The sequence below is a fragment of the Taudactylus pleione genome, unplaced genomic scaffold (genome assembly GCF_031769625.1).
Source record: "Taudactylus pleione unplaced genomic scaffold, aTauple2 ptg000967l, whole genome shotgun sequence".
NCBI classification, from domain to species: Eukaryota; Metazoa; Chordata; class Amphibia; order Anura; family Myobatrachidae; genus Taudactylus; species Taudactylus pleione.
The window spans coordinates 12147501-12160000 of NW_028285368.1; the positions used below are offsets into that span (position 1 = coordinate 12147501).

A 12500-nucleotide genomic window follows, 5' to 3' on the forward strand; every position below is an offset into this window, starting at 1 on the left:
ACCAGGCCCAACACTGCATAGCTTCCAAGACCAAACGAGATTGGGCATGTCCAGTGTGGTTTGGCTGTAGGTGCTCAAAAGCATTAACTTTTGACCTCTATTACTTATTAACTCAAGTAAATTCATTGATAAGTTGAAAAAATTAAATGTAAAATGTAATAGAATAGACTGTTATAGCAGTATAAAATTACCTACAGCACCTGGGATTCCTAGGTGGTCTTCCATCCAAGTACTAACCAGGCCCAACACTGCATAGCTTCCAAGATCAGACGAGATTGGGCATGTCCAGTGTGGTTTGGCTGTAGGTGCTTAAAAACATTAACTTTAGACCTCTTTTACTTCTTAACTCAATTAAATTCAATGATAAGTTGAAAAATGAAATGTAAAATGTAATAGAAAAGAATGTTATGGCAGTATAAAATTACCTACAGCACCTGGTATTCCCAGGTGGTCTCCCATCTAAGTACTAACCAGGCCCAACACTGCATAGCTTCCAAAATCAAACGAGATTGGGCATGTCCAGTGTGGTTTGGCTGTAGGTGCTCAAAAGCATTAACTTTTGACCTCTATTACTTCTTAACTCAAGTAAATTCAATGATAAGTTGAAAAATGAAATGTAAAATGTAATAGAAAAGAAAGTTTTGGCAGTATAAAATTACCTACAGCTCCTGGTATTCCCAGGTGGTCTCCCATCCAAGTACTAACCAGGCCCAACACTGCATAGCTTCCAAGATCAGACGAGATTGGGCATGTCCAGTGTGGTTTGGCTGTAGGTGCCCAAAGCCATTAACTTAAGACCTCTATTACTTCTTAACTCAAGTAAATTCATTGATAAGTTGAAAAAATTAAATGTAAAATGTAATAGAAAAGAATGTTATGGCAGTATAAAATTACCTACAGCAACTGGTATTCTCAGGTGGTCTCCCATGCAAGTACTAACCAGGCCCAACACTGCAAAGCTTACAAGATCAGACGAGATTGGGCATGTCCAGTGTGGTTTGGCTGTAGGTGCTCAAAAGCATTAAATATAGACCTCTATTACTTCTTAACTCAAGTAAATTCATTGATAAGTTGAAAAAATTAAATGTAAAATGTAATAGAAAAGAATGTTATGGCAGTATAAAATTACCTACAGCACCTGGTATTCCCAGGTGGTTTCCCATCCAAGTACTAACCAGGCCCAACACTGCATAGCTTCCAAGATCAGACGAGATTGGGCATGTCCAGTGTGGTTTGACTGTAGGTGCTCAAAAACATTAACTTTAGACCTCTTTTACTTCTTAACTCAAGAAAACTCATTGATAAGTTGAAAAAATGTAATGTAAAATGTAATAGAAAAGAATGTAATGGCTATATAAAATTACCTACAGCACCTGGTATTCCCAGGTGGTCTCCCCTCGAAGTACTAACCAGGCCCAACACTGCATAGCTTCCAAGATCAGACGAGATTGGGCATGTCCAGTGTGGTTTGGCTGTAGGTGCTCAAAAGCATTAACTTTAGACCTCTATTACTTCTTAACTCAAGTAAATTCATTGATAAGTTGAAAAAATTAAATGTAAAATGTAGTAGAAAAGACTGTTATGGCAGTATAAAATTACCTACACCACCTGGGATTCCTAGGTGGTCTCCAATCCAAATACTAACCTGGCCCACCACTGCATAGCTTCCAAGATCAGACGAGATTGTGCATGTCCAGTGTGGTTTGGCTGTAAGTGCTCAAAAACATTATCTTTAGACCTCTTTTACTTCTTAACTCAAGTAAATTCAATGATAAGTTGAAAAATGAAATGTAAAATGTAATGGAAAAGAATGTTATGGCAGTATAAAATTACCTACAGCACCTGGTATTCCCAGGTGGTCTCCCAATCAAGTACTAACCAGGCCCAACACTGCATAGCTTCCAATATCAGACGATATTGGGCATGTCCAGTGTGGTTTGGCTGTAGGTGCTCAAAAACATTAATTTTAGACCTCTATTACTTCTTAACTCAAGTAAATTCATTGATAAGTTGAAAAAATTAAATGTAAAATGTAATAGAAAAGAATGTTATGGCAGTATAAAATTACCTACAGCACCTGGTATTCCCAGGTGGTCTCCCATCCAAGTACTAACCAGGCCCAACACTGCATAGCTTCCAAGTTCAGATGAGATTGGGCATGTCCTGTGTGGTTTGGCTGTAGGTGCTCAAAAACATTAACTTTAGACCTCTATTACTTCTTAACTCAAGTAAATTCATTGATAAGTTGAAAAAATTAAATGTAAAATGTAATAGAAAAGAATGTTATGGCAGTATAAAATTACCTACAGCACCTGGTATTCCCAGGTGGTCTCCCATCCAAGTACTAACCAGGCCCAACACTGCATAGCTTCCAAGTTCAGTCGAGATTGGGCATTTCCAGTGTGGTTTGGCTGTAGGTGCTCAAAAACATTAACTTTAGACCTCTTTTACTTCTTAACTCAAGTAAATTCAATGATTAGTTGAAAAATGAAATGTAAAATGTAATAGAAAAGAATTTTATGGCAGTATAAAATAACCTACAGCACCTGGGATTCCTAGGTGGTCTCCCATCCAAGTACTAACCAGGCCCAACACTGCATAGCTTCCAAGATCAGACGATATTGGGCATGTCCAGTGTGCTTTGGCTGTAGGTGCCCCAAACCAATAATTTTAGACCTCTATTACTTGTTAACTCAAGTAAATTCATTGATAAGTTGAAAAAATTAAATGTAAAATGTAATAGAAAAGAATGTTATGGCAGTATAAAATTACCTACAGCTCCTGGTATTCCCAGGTGGTTTCCCATCCAAGTACTAACCAGGCCCAACACTGCATAGCTTCCAAGTTCAGACGAGATTGGGCATGTCCAGTGTGGTTTGGCTGTAGGTGCTCAAACACATTAACTATCGACCTCTATTACTTCTTAACTGAAGTAAATTCATTGATTAGTTGAAAAAATTAAATGTAAAATGTAATAGAAAAGAATGTTATGGCAGTATAAAATTACCTACAGCACCTGGTATTCCCAGGTGGTCCCCCATCCAAGTACTAACCAGGCCCAACACTGCATAGCATCCAAGTTCAGACGAGATTGGGCATGTCCAGTGTGGTTTGGCTGTAGGTGCTCAAAAACATTAATTTTAGACCTCTATTACTTCTTAACTCAAGTAAATTCATTGATAAGTTGAAAAAATTAAATGTAAAATGTAATAGAAAAGAATGTTATGGCAGTATAAAATTACCTACAGCACCTGGTATTCCCAGGTGGTCTCCCATCCAAGTACTAACCAGGCCCAACACTGCATAGCTTCCAAGTTCAGACAAGATTGGGCATGTCCTGTGTGGTTTGGCTGTAGGTGCTCAAAAACATTAACTTTAGACCTCTATTACTTCTTAACTCAAGTAAATTCATTGATAAGTTGAAAAAATTAAATGTAAAATGTAATAGAAAAGAATGTTATGGCAGTATAAAATTACCTACAGCACCTGGTATTCCCAGGTGGTCTCCCATCCAAGTACTAACCAGGCCCAACACTGCATAGCTTCCAAGTTCAGTCGAGATTGGGCATTTCCAGTGTGGTTTGGCTGTAGGTGCTCAAAAACATTAACTTTAGACCTCTTTTACTTCTTAACTCAAGTAAATTCAATGATTAGTTGAAAAATGAAATGTAAAATGTAATAGAAAAGAATGTTATGGCAGTATAAAATAACCTACAGCACCTGGGATTCCTAGGTGGTCTCCCATCCAAGTACTAACCAGGCCCAACACTGCATAGCTTCCAAGATCAGACGATATTAGGCATGTCCAGTGTGCTTTGGCTGTAGGTGCCCCAAACCAATAATTTTAGACCTCTATTACTTGTTAACTCAAGTAAATTCATTGATAAGTTGAAAAAATTAAATGTAAAATGTAATAGAAAAGAATGTTATGGCAGTATAAAATTACCTACAGCTCCTGGTATTCCCAGGTGGTCTCCCATCCAAGTACTAACCAGGCCCAACACTGCATAGCTTCCAAGTTCAGACGAGATTGGGCATGTCCAGTGTGGTTTGGCTGTAGGTGCTCAAACACATTAACTTTCGACCTCTATTACTTCTTAACTGAAGTAAATTCATTGATTAGTTGAAAAAATTAAATGTAAAATGTAATAGAAAAGAATGTTATGGCAGTATAAAATTACCTACAGCACCTGGTATTCCCAGGTGGTCCCCCATCCAAGTACTAACCAGGCCCAACACTGCATAGCTTCCAAGTTCAGACGAGATTGGGCATGTCCAGTGTGGTTTGGCTGTAGGTGCTCAAAAACATTAACTTTAGACCTCTTTTACTTCTTAACTCAAGTAAATTCAATGATTAGTTGAAAAATGAAATGTAAAATGTAATAGAAAAGAATGTTATGGCAGTATTAAATTACCTACAGCACCTGACATTCCCAGGTGGTCTCCCGTCCAAGTACTAACCAGGCCCAACACTGCATAGTTTCCAAGATCAGATGATATTGGGCATGTCCAGTGTGGTTTGGCTGTAGGTGCCCAAAACCTTTAACTTTAGACCTCAATTACTTCTTAACTCAAGTAAATTCATTGATAAGTTGAAAAAATTAAATGTATAATGTAATAGAAAAGAATGTTATGGCAGTATAAAATTACCTACAGCACCTGGTATTCCCAGGTGGTCTCCAATCCAAGTACTATCCAGGCCCAACACTGCATAGCTTCCAAGATCAAACGAGATTGGGAATGTCCAGTGTGGTTTGGCTGTAGGTGCTCAAAAGCATTAACTTTTGACCTCTATTACTTCTTAACTCAAGTAAATTCATTGATAAGTTGAAAAAATTAAATGTAAAATGTAATAGAATAGACTGTTATGGCAGTATAAAATTACCTACAGAACCAGGGATTCCTAGGTGGTCTCCCATCCAAGTACTAACCAGGCCCAACACTGCATAGCTTCCAAGATCAGACGAGATTGGGCATGTCCAGTATGGTTTGGCTGTAGGTGCTCAAAAACATTAATTTTAGACCTCTTTTACTTCTTAACTCAAGTAAATTCAATGATAAGTTGAAAAATGAAATGTAAAATGTAATAGAAAAGAATGTTTTGGCAGTATAAAATTACCTACAGCTCCTGGTATTCCCAGGTGGTCTCCCATCCAAGTACTAACCAGGCCCAACACTGCATAGCTTCCAAGATCAGACGAGATTGGGCATGTCCAGTGTGGTTTGGCTGTAGTTGCCCAAAACCATTAACTTTAGACCTCTATTACTTCTTAACTCAAGTAAATTCATTGATAAGTTGAAAAAATTAAATGTAAAATGTAATAGAAAAGAATGTTATGGCAGTATAAAATTACCTACAGCACCTGGTATTCCCAGATGGTCTCCCATTCAAGTACTAACCAGGCCCAACACTGCATAGCTTCCAAGTTCAGTCGAGATTGGGCATGTCCAGTGTGGTTTGGCTGTAGGTGCTCAAAAACATTAACTTTAGGCCTCTTTTACTTCTTAACTCAAGTAAATTCAATGATTAGTTGAAAAATGAAATGTAAAATGTAATAGAAAAGAATGTTATGGCAGTATAAAATTACCTACATCTCCTGGTATTCCCAGGTGGTCTCCCATCCAAGTACTAACCAGGCCCAACACTGCATAGCTTCCAAGATCAGATGAGATTGGGCATGTCCAATGCGGTTTGGCTGTAGGTGCCCAAAGTCATTAACTTAAGACCTCTATTACTTCTTAACTCAAGTAAATCCATTGATAAGTTGAAAAAATTTAATGTAAAATGTAATAGAAAAGAATGTTATGGCAGTATAAAATTACCTACAGCACCTGGTATTTCCAGGTGGTCTCCCATGCAAGTTCTAACCAGGCCCAACACTGCATAGCTTCCAAGATCAAACAAGATTGGGCATGTCCAGTGTGGTTTGGCAGTAGGTGCTCAAAAACATTAACTTTAGACCTCTTTTAATTCTTAACTCAAGTAAATTCATTGATAAGTTGAAAAAATTAAATGTAAAATGTAATAGAAAAGAATGTTTTGGCTGTATAAAATTTCCTACAGCAACTGGTATTCTCAGGTGGTCTCCCATCCAAGTACAAACCAGGCCCAACACAGCAAAGCTTACAAGATCAGACGAGATTGGGCATGTCCAGTGTGGTTTGGCTGTAGGTGCTCAAAAGCATTAAATTTAGACCTCTATTACTTCTTAACTCAAGTAAATTCATTGATAAGTTGAAAAAATTAAATGTAAAATGTAATAGAAAAGAATGTTATGGCAGTATAAAATTACCTACAGCACCTGGTATTCCCAGGTGGTTTCCCATCCAAGTACTAACCAGGCCCAACACTGCATAGCTTCCAAGATCAGACGAGATTGGGCATGTCCAGTGTGGTTTGACTGTAGGTGCTCAAAAACGTTAACTTTAGACCTCTTTTACTTCTTAACTCAAGAAAATTCATTGATAAGTTGAAAAAATGTAATGTAAAATGTAATAGAAAAGAATGTAATGGCTATATAAAATTACCTACAGCACCTGGTATTCCCAGGTGGTCTCCCATCCAAGTACTAACCAGGCCCAACACTGCATAGCTTCCAAGTTCAGACGAGATTAGGCATGTCCTGTGTGGTTTGGCTGTAGGTGCTCAAAAACATTAACTTTAGACCTCTATTACTTCTTAACTCAAGTAAATTCATTGATAAGTTGAAAAAATTAAATGTAAAATGTAATAGAAAAAAATGTTATGGCAGTATAAAATTACCTACAGCACCTGGTATTCCCAGGTGGTCTCCCATCCAAGTACTAACCAGGCCCAACACTGCATAGCTTCCAAGTTCAGTCGAGATTGGGCATTTCCAGTGTGGTTTGGCTGTAGGTGCTCAAAAACATTAACTTTAGACCTCTTTTACTTCTTAACTCAAGTAAATTCAATGATTAGTTGAAAAATGAAATGAAAAATGTAATAGAAAAGAATGTTATGGCAGTATAAAATTACCTACAGCACCTGGGATTCCTAGGTGGTCTCCCATCCAAGTACTAACCAGGCCCAACACTGCATAGTTTCCAAGATCAGACAATATTGGGCATGTCCAGTGTGCTTTGGCTGTAGGTGCCCCAAACCAATAATTTTAGACCTCTATTACTTCTTAACTCAAGTAAATTCATTGATAAGTTGAAAAAATTAAATGTAAAATGTAATAGAAAAGAATGTTATGGCAGTATAAAATTACTTACAGCTCCTGGTATTCCCAGGTGGTCTCCCATCCAAGTACTAACCAGGCCCAACACTGCATAGCTTTCAAGGTCAGACAAGATTTGGCATGTCCAGTGTGGTTTGGCTGTAGATCCTCAAACACATTAACTTTAGACCTCTATTACTTCTTAACTCAAGTAAATTCATTGATAAGTTGAAAAAATTAAATGTAAAATGTAATAGAAAAGAATGTTATGGCAGTATAAAATTACCTACAGCACCTGATATTCCCAGGTGGTCCCCCATCCAAGTACTAACCAGGCCCAACACTGCATAGCTTCCAAGTTCAGACGAGATTGGGCATGTCCAGTGTGGTTTGGCTGTAGGTGCTCAAAAACATTAACTTTAGACCTCTTTTACTTCTTAACTCAAGTAAATTCAATGATTAGTTGAAAAATGAAATGTAAAATGTAATAGAAAAGAATGTTATGGCAGTATTAAATTACCTACAGCACCTGACATTCCCAGGTGGTCTCCAATCCAAGTACTAACCAGGCCCAACACTGCATAGTTTCCAAGATCAGATGATATTGGGCATGTCCAGTGTGGTTTGGCTGTAGGTGCCCAAAACCTTTAACTTTAGACCTCAATTACTTCTTAACTCAAGTAAATTCATTGATAAGTTGAAAAAATTAAATGTAAAATGTAATAGAAAAGAATGTTATGGCAGTATAAAATTACCTACAACACCTTGTATTCCCAGGTGGTCTCCCGTCCAAGTACTAACCAGGCCCAACACTGCATAGCTTCCAAGATCAAACGAGATTGGGAATGTCCAGTGTGGTTTGGCTGTAGGTGCTCAAAAGCATTAACTTTTGACCTCTATTACTTCTTAACTCAAGTAAATTCATTGATAAGTTGAAAAAATTAAATGTAAAATGTAATAGAATAGACTGTTATGGCAGTATAAAATTACCTACAGAACCTGGGATTCCTAGGTGGTCACCCATCCAAGTACTAACCAGGCCCAACACTGCATAGCTTCCAAGTTCAGTCGATATTGGGCATGTCCAGTGTGGTTTGGCTGTAGGTGCTCAAAAACATTAATTTTAGACCTCTTTTACTTCTTAACTCAAGTAAATTCAATGATTAGTTGAAAAATGAAATGTAAAATGTAATAGAAAAGAATGTTATGGCAGTATAAAATTACCTACAGCACCTGGGATTCCTAGGTGGTCTCCCATCCAAGTACTAACCAGGCCCAACACTGCATAGCTTCCAAGATCAGACGATATTGGGCATGTCCAGTGTGCTTTGGCTGTAGGTGCCCCAAACCAATAATTTTAGACCTCTATTACTTCTTAACTCAAGTAAATTCATTGATAAGTTGAAAAAATTAAATGTAAAATGTAATAGAAAAGAATGTTATGGCAGTATAAAATTACCTACAGCTCCTGGTATTCCCAGGTGGTCTCCCATCCAAGTACTAACCAGGCCCAACACTGCATAGCTTTCAAGGTCAGACAAGATTTGGCATGTCCAGTGTGGTTTGGCTGTAGATCCTCAAACACATTAACTTTAGACCTCTATTACTTCTTAACTCAAGTAAATTCATTGATAAGTTGAAAAAATTAAATGTAAAATGTAATAGAAAAGAATGTTTTGGCAGTATAAAATTACCTACAGCACCTGGTATTCCCAGGTGGTCCCCCATCCAAGTACTAACCAGGCCCAACACTGCATAGCTTCCAAGTTCAGACGAGATTGGGCATGTCCAGTGTGGTTTGGCTGTAGGTGCTCAAAAACATTAACTTTAGACCTCTTTTACTTCTTAACTCAAGTAAATTCAATGATTAGTTGAAAAATGAAATGTAAAATGTAATAGAAAAGAATGTTATGGCAGTATTAAATTACCTACAGCACCTGACATTCCCAGGTGGTCTCCCATCCAAGTACTAACCAGGCCCAACACTGCATAGCTTCCAAGATCAGACGAGATTGGGCATGTCCAGTGTGGTTTGGCTGTAGTTGCCCAAAACCATTAACTTTAGACCTCTATTACTTCTTAACTCAAGTAAATTCATTGATAAGTTGAAAAAATTAAATGTAAAATGTAATAGAAAAGAATGTTATGGCAGTATAAAATTACCTACAGCACCTGGTATTCCCAGATGGTCTCCCATCCAAGTACTAACCAGGCCCAACACTGCATAGCTTCCAAGTTCAGTCGAGATTGGGCATGTCCAGTGTGGTTTGGCTGTAGGTGCTCAAAAACATTAACTTTAGGCCTCTTTTACTTCTTAACTCAAGTAAATTCAATGATTAGTTGAAAAATGAAATGTAAAATGTAATAGAAAAGAATGTTATGACAGTATAAAATTACCTACAGCTCCTGGTATTCCCAGGTGGTCTCCCATCCAAGTACTAACCAGGCCCAACACTGCATAGCTTCCAAGATCAGACGAGATTGGGCATGTCCAGTGTGGTTTGGCTGTAGGTGCCCAAAGCCATTAACTTAAGACCTCTATTACTTCTTAACTCAAGTAAATTCATTGATAAGTTGAAAAAATTAAATGTAAAATGTAATAGAAAAGAATGTTATGGCTGCATAAAATTACCTACAGCACCTGGTATTTCCAGGTGGTCTCCCATCCAAGGACTAACCAGGCTCAACTCTGCATAGCTTCCAAGATCAGACAAGATTGGGCATGTCCAGTGTGGTTTGGCTGTAGGTGCTCAAAAATATTAACTTTAGACCTCTTTTACTTCTTAACTCAAGTAAATTCAATGATAAGTTGAAAAATGAAATGTAAAATGTAATATAAAAGAATGTTATGGCAGTATAATGTTACCTACAGCACCTGGTATTCCCAGGTCGTCTCCCATCCAAGTACTAACCAGGCCCAACACTGCATAGCTTCCAAGATCAGATGATATTGGGCATGTCCAGTTTGGTTTGCCTGTAGGTGCCCAAAACCATTAACTTTAGACCTCTATTACTTCTTAACTCAAGTAAATTCATTGATAAGTTGAAAAAATTAAATGTAAAATGTAATAGAAAAGAATGTTATGGCAGTATAAAATTACCTACAGCACCTGGTATTCCCAGGTGGTCTCCCATCCAAGTACTAACCAGGCCCAACACTGCATAGCTTCCAAGATCAAACGAGATTGGGCATGTCCAGTGTGGTTTGGCTGTAGGTGCTCAAAAGCATTAACTTTTGACCTCTATTACTAATTAACTCAAGTAAATTCATTGATAAGTTGAAAAAATTAAATGTAAAATGTAATAGAATAGACTGTTATGGCAGTATAAAATTACCTACAGCACCTGGGATTCCTAGGTGGTCTTCCATCCAAGTACTAACCAGGCCCAACACTGCATAGCTTCCAAGATCAGACGAGATTGGGCATGTACAGTGTGGTTTGGCTGTAGGTGCTTAAAAACATTAACTTTAGACCTCTTTTACTTCTTAACTCAATTAAATTCAATGATAAGTTGAAAAATGAAATGTAAAATGTAATAGAAAAGAATGTTATGGCAGTATAAAATTACCTACAGCACCTGGTATTCCCAGGTGGTCTCCCATCTAAGTACTAACCAGGCCCAACACTGCATAGCTTCCAAAATCAAACGAGATTGGGCATGTCCAGTGTGGTTTGGCTGTAGGTGCTCAAAAGCATTAACTTTTGACATCTATTACTTCTTAACTCAAGAAAATTCAATGATAAGTTGAAAAATGAAATGTAAAATGTAATAGAAAAGAAAGTTTTGGCAGTATAAAATTACCTACAGCTCCTGGTATTCCCAGGTGGTCTCCCATCCAAGTACTAACCAGGCCCAACACTGCATAGCTTCCAAGATCAGACGAGATTGGGCATGTCCAGTGTGGTTTGGCTGTAGGTGCCCAAAGCCATTAACTTAAGACCTCTATTACTTCTTAACTCAAGTAAATTCATTGATAAGTTGAAAAAATTAAATGTAAAATGTAATAGAAAAGAATGTTATGGCAGTATAAAATTACCTACAGCAACTGGTATTCTCAGGTGGTCTCCCATGCAAGTACTAACCAGGCCCAACACTGCAAAGCTTACAAGATCAGACGAGATTGGGCATGTCCAGTGTGGTTTGGCTGTAGGTGCTCAAAAGCATTAAATATAGACCTCTATTACTTCTTAACTCAAGTAAATTCATTGATAAGTTGAAAAAATTAAATGTAAAATGTAATAGAAAAGAATGTTATGGCAGTATAAAATTACCTACAGCACCTGGTATTCCCAGGTGGTTTCCCATCCAAGTACTAACCAGGCCCAACACTGCATAGCTTCCAAGATCAGACGAGATTGGGCATGTCCAGTGTGGTTTGACTGTAGGTGCTCAAAAACATTAACTTTAGACCTCTTTTACTTCTTAACTCAAGAAAACTCATTGATAAGTTGAAAAAATGTAATGTAAAATGTAATAGAAAAGAATGTAATGGCTATATAAAATTACCTACAGCACCTGGTATTCCCAGGTGGTCTCCCCTCGAAGTACTAACCAGGCCCAACACTGCATAGCTTCCAAGATCAGACGAGATTGGGCATGTCCAGTGTGGTTTGGCTGTAGGTGCTCAAAAGCATTAACTTTAGACCTCTATTACTTCTTAACTCAAGTAAATTCATTGATAAGTTGAAAAAATTAAATGTAAAATGTAGTAGAAAAGACTGTTATGGCAGTATAAAATTACCTACACCACCTGGGATTCCTAGGTGGTCTCCAATCCAAATACTAACCTGGCCCACCACTGCATAGCTTCCAAGATCAGACGAGATTGGGCATGTCCAGTGTGGTTTGGCTGTAGGTGCTCAAAAACATTATCTTTAGACCTCTTTTACTTCTTAACTCAAGTAAATTCAATGATAAGTTGAAAAATGAAATGTAAAATGTAATGGAAAAGAATGTTATGGCAGTATAAAATTACCTACAGCACCTGGTATTCCCAGGTGGTCTCCCATTCAAGTACTAACCAGGCCCAACACTGCATAGCTTCCAATATCAGACGATATTGGGCATGTCCAGTGTGGTTTGGCTGTAGGTGCTCAAAAACATTAATTTTAGACCTCTATTACTTCTTAACTCAAGTAAATTCATTGAGAAGTTGAAAAAATTAAATGTAAAATGTAATAGAAAAGAATGTTATGGCAGTATAAAATTACCTACAGCACCTGGTATTCCCAGGTGGTCTCCCATCCAAGTACTAACCAGGCCCAACACTGCATAGCTTCCAAGTTCAGACGAGATTGGTCATGTCCTGTGTGGTTT

General features: G+C 37.8%; 9 non-coding genes and 44 pseudogenes across 9 annotated transcripts; all 53 read right to left on the minus strand.

The window, feature by feature from the left end:
• LOC148468754 (5S ribosomal RNA) overlaps positions 1-72 on the minus strand; it is a 119-nt pseudogene extending 47 nt beyond the window's left edge.
• A 116-nt stretch (positions 73-188) lies between these two features.
• Positions 189-307, minus strand: LOC148468755 (5S ribosomal RNA; annotated as a pseudogene).
• A 115-nt stretch (positions 308-422) lies between these two features.
• LOC148468756 (5S ribosomal RNA) lies at positions 423-541 on the minus strand (annotated as a pseudogene).
• Positions 542-656: 115 nt separating this feature from the next.
• Positions 657-775, minus strand: LOC148468757 (5S ribosomal RNA; annotated as a pseudogene).
• A 116-nt stretch (positions 776-891) lies between these two features.
• Positions 892-1010, minus strand: LOC148468758 (5S ribosomal RNA; annotated as a pseudogene).
• A 116-nt stretch (positions 1011-1126) lies between these two features.
• Positions 1127-1245, minus strand: LOC148468759 (5S ribosomal RNA; annotated as a pseudogene).
• Positions 1246-1361: 116 nt separating this feature from the next.
• Positions 1362-1480, minus strand: LOC148468760 (5S ribosomal RNA; annotated as a pseudogene).
• A 350-nt stretch (positions 1481-1830) lies between these two features.
• Positions 1831-1949, minus strand: LOC148468761 (5S ribosomal RNA; annotated as a pseudogene).
• A 116-nt stretch (positions 1950-2065) lies between these two features.
• Positions 2066-2184, minus strand: LOC148468762 (5S ribosomal RNA). The gene has a single exon (XR_015873901.1). It is a non-coding gene; the product is annotated as a 5S ribosomal RNA (ribosomal RNA).
• Positions 2185-2300: 116 nt separating this feature from the next.
• Positions 2301-2419, minus strand: LOC148468763 (5S ribosomal RNA). The gene has a single exon (XR_015874128.1). It is a non-coding gene; the product is annotated as a 5S ribosomal RNA (ribosomal RNA).
• Positions 2420-2534: 115 nt separating this feature from the next.
• On the minus strand, positions 2535-2653 carry LOC148468764 (5S ribosomal RNA; annotated as a pseudogene).
• Positions 2654-2769: 116 nt separating this feature from the next.
• Positions 2770-2888, minus strand: LOC148468765 (5S ribosomal RNA; annotated as a pseudogene).
• Positions 2889-3004: 116 nt separating this feature from the next.
• Positions 3005-3123, minus strand: LOC148468766 (5S ribosomal RNA; annotated as a pseudogene).
• A 116-nt stretch (positions 3124-3239) lies between these two features.
• LOC148468767 (5S ribosomal RNA) lies at positions 3240-3358 on the minus strand (annotated as a pseudogene).
• A 116-nt stretch (positions 3359-3474) lies between these two features.
• On the minus strand, positions 3475-3593 carry LOC148468768 (5S ribosomal RNA). The gene has a single exon (XR_015874130.1). It is a non-coding gene; the product is annotated as a 5S ribosomal RNA (ribosomal RNA).
• A 115-nt stretch (positions 3594-3708) lies between these two features.
• On the minus strand, positions 3709-3827 carry LOC148468769 (5S ribosomal RNA; annotated as a pseudogene).
• A 116-nt stretch (positions 3828-3943) lies between these two features.
• On the minus strand, positions 3944-4062 carry LOC148468770 (5S ribosomal RNA). Its single transcript, XR_015874104.1, has one exon. It is a non-coding gene; the product is annotated as a 5S ribosomal RNA (ribosomal RNA).
• A 116-nt stretch (positions 4063-4178) lies between these two features.
• LOC148468771 (5S ribosomal RNA) lies at positions 4179-4297 on the minus strand. The gene has a single exon (XR_015874382.1). It is a non-coding gene; the product is annotated as a 5S ribosomal RNA (ribosomal RNA).
• Positions 4298-4412: 115 nt separating this feature from the next.
• On the minus strand, positions 4413-4531 carry LOC148468772 (5S ribosomal RNA; annotated as a pseudogene).
• Positions 4532-4647: 116 nt separating this feature from the next.
• LOC148468773 (5S ribosomal RNA) lies at positions 4648-4766 on the minus strand (annotated as a pseudogene).
• A 116-nt stretch (positions 4767-4882) lies between these two features.
• Positions 4883-5001, minus strand: LOC148468774 (5S ribosomal RNA; annotated as a pseudogene).
• A 115-nt stretch (positions 5002-5116) lies between these two features.
• LOC148468775 (5S ribosomal RNA) lies at positions 5117-5235 on the minus strand (annotated as a pseudogene).
• Positions 5236-5351: 116 nt separating this feature from the next.
• LOC148468776 (5S ribosomal RNA) lies at positions 5352-5470 on the minus strand (annotated as a pseudogene).
• A 115-nt stretch (positions 5471-5585) lies between these two features.
• LOC148468777 (5S ribosomal RNA) lies at positions 5586-5704 on the minus strand (annotated as a pseudogene).
• A 116-nt stretch (positions 5705-5820) lies between these two features.
• On the minus strand, positions 5821-5939 carry LOC148468778 (5S ribosomal RNA; annotated as a pseudogene).
• Positions 5940-6055: 116 nt separating this feature from the next.
• LOC148468779 (5S ribosomal RNA) lies at positions 6056-6174 on the minus strand (annotated as a pseudogene).
• A 116-nt stretch (positions 6175-6290) lies between these two features.
• Positions 6291-6409, minus strand: LOC148468780 (5S ribosomal RNA; annotated as a pseudogene).
• A 116-nt stretch (positions 6410-6525) lies between these two features.
• LOC148468781 (5S ribosomal RNA) lies at positions 6526-6644 on the minus strand (annotated as a pseudogene).
• A 116-nt stretch (positions 6645-6760) lies between these two features.
• On the minus strand, positions 6761-6879 carry LOC148468782 (5S ribosomal RNA). Its single transcript, XR_015874131.1, has one exon. It is a non-coding gene; the product is annotated as a 5S ribosomal RNA (ribosomal RNA).
• A 115-nt stretch (positions 6880-6994) lies between these two features.
• Positions 6995-7113, minus strand: LOC148468783 (5S ribosomal RNA; annotated as a pseudogene).
• A 116-nt stretch (positions 7114-7229) lies between these two features.
• Positions 7230-7348, minus strand: LOC148468784 (5S ribosomal RNA; annotated as a pseudogene).
• A 116-nt stretch (positions 7349-7464) lies between these two features.
• Positions 7465-7583, minus strand: LOC148468785 (5S ribosomal RNA). Its single transcript, XR_015873871.1, has one exon. It is a non-coding gene; the product is annotated as a 5S ribosomal RNA (ribosomal RNA).
• A 115-nt stretch (positions 7584-7698) lies between these two features.
• On the minus strand, positions 7699-7817 carry LOC148468786 (5S ribosomal RNA; annotated as a pseudogene).
• A 116-nt stretch (positions 7818-7933) lies between these two features.
• Positions 7934-8052, minus strand: LOC148468787 (5S ribosomal RNA; annotated as a pseudogene).
• A 116-nt stretch (positions 8053-8168) lies between these two features.
• Positions 8169-8287, minus strand: LOC148468788 (5S ribosomal RNA; annotated as a pseudogene).
• A 115-nt stretch (positions 8288-8402) lies between these two features.
• On the minus strand, positions 8403-8521 carry LOC148468789 (5S ribosomal RNA; annotated as a pseudogene).
• A 116-nt stretch (positions 8522-8637) lies between these two features.
• On the minus strand, positions 8638-8756 carry LOC148468790 (5S ribosomal RNA; annotated as a pseudogene).
• A 116-nt stretch (positions 8757-8872) lies between these two features.
• On the minus strand, positions 8873-8991 carry LOC148468791 (5S ribosomal RNA). The gene has a single exon (XR_015874384.1). It is a non-coding gene; the product is annotated as a 5S ribosomal RNA (ribosomal RNA).
• Positions 8992-9106: 115 nt separating this feature from the next.
• On the minus strand, positions 9107-9225 carry LOC148468792 (5S ribosomal RNA; annotated as a pseudogene).
• A 116-nt stretch (positions 9226-9341) lies between these two features.
• Positions 9342-9460, minus strand: LOC148468793 (5S ribosomal RNA; annotated as a pseudogene).
• Positions 9461-9575: 115 nt separating this feature from the next.
• LOC148468794 (5S ribosomal RNA) lies at positions 9576-9694 on the minus strand (annotated as a pseudogene).
• Positions 9695-9810: 116 nt separating this feature from the next.
• On the minus strand, positions 9811-9929 carry LOC148468795 (5S ribosomal RNA; annotated as a pseudogene).
• A 115-nt stretch (positions 9930-10044) lies between these two features.
• Positions 10045-10163, minus strand: LOC148468796 (5S ribosomal RNA; annotated as a pseudogene).
• A 116-nt stretch (positions 10164-10279) lies between these two features.
• LOC148468797 (5S ribosomal RNA) lies at positions 10280-10398 on the minus strand. The gene has a single exon (XR_015873636.1). It is a non-coding gene; the product is annotated as a 5S ribosomal RNA (ribosomal RNA).
• A 116-nt stretch (positions 10399-10514) lies between these two features.
• Positions 10515-10633, minus strand: LOC148468798 (5S ribosomal RNA; annotated as a pseudogene).
• Positions 10634-10748: 115 nt separating this feature from the next.
• On the minus strand, positions 10749-10867 carry LOC148468799 (5S ribosomal RNA; annotated as a pseudogene).
• A 115-nt stretch (positions 10868-10982) lies between these two features.
• LOC148468800 (5S ribosomal RNA) lies at positions 10983-11101 on the minus strand (annotated as a pseudogene).
• A 116-nt stretch (positions 11102-11217) lies between these two features.
• LOC148468801 (5S ribosomal RNA) lies at positions 11218-11336 on the minus strand (annotated as a pseudogene).
• Positions 11337-11452: 116 nt separating this feature from the next.
• On the minus strand, positions 11453-11571 carry LOC148468802 (5S ribosomal RNA; annotated as a pseudogene).
• Positions 11572-11687: 116 nt separating this feature from the next.
• Positions 11688-11806, minus strand: LOC148468803 (5S ribosomal RNA; annotated as a pseudogene).
• Positions 11807-11922: 116 nt separating this feature from the next.
• On the minus strand, positions 11923-12041 carry LOC148468804 (5S ribosomal RNA; annotated as a pseudogene).
• Positions 12042-12156: 115 nt separating this feature from the next.
• LOC148468805 (5S ribosomal RNA) lies at positions 12157-12275 on the minus strand (annotated as a pseudogene).
• A 116-nt stretch (positions 12276-12391) lies between these two features.
• LOC148468806 (5S ribosomal RNA) overlaps positions 12392-12500 on the minus strand; it is a 119-nt pseudogene continuing 10 nt past the window's right edge.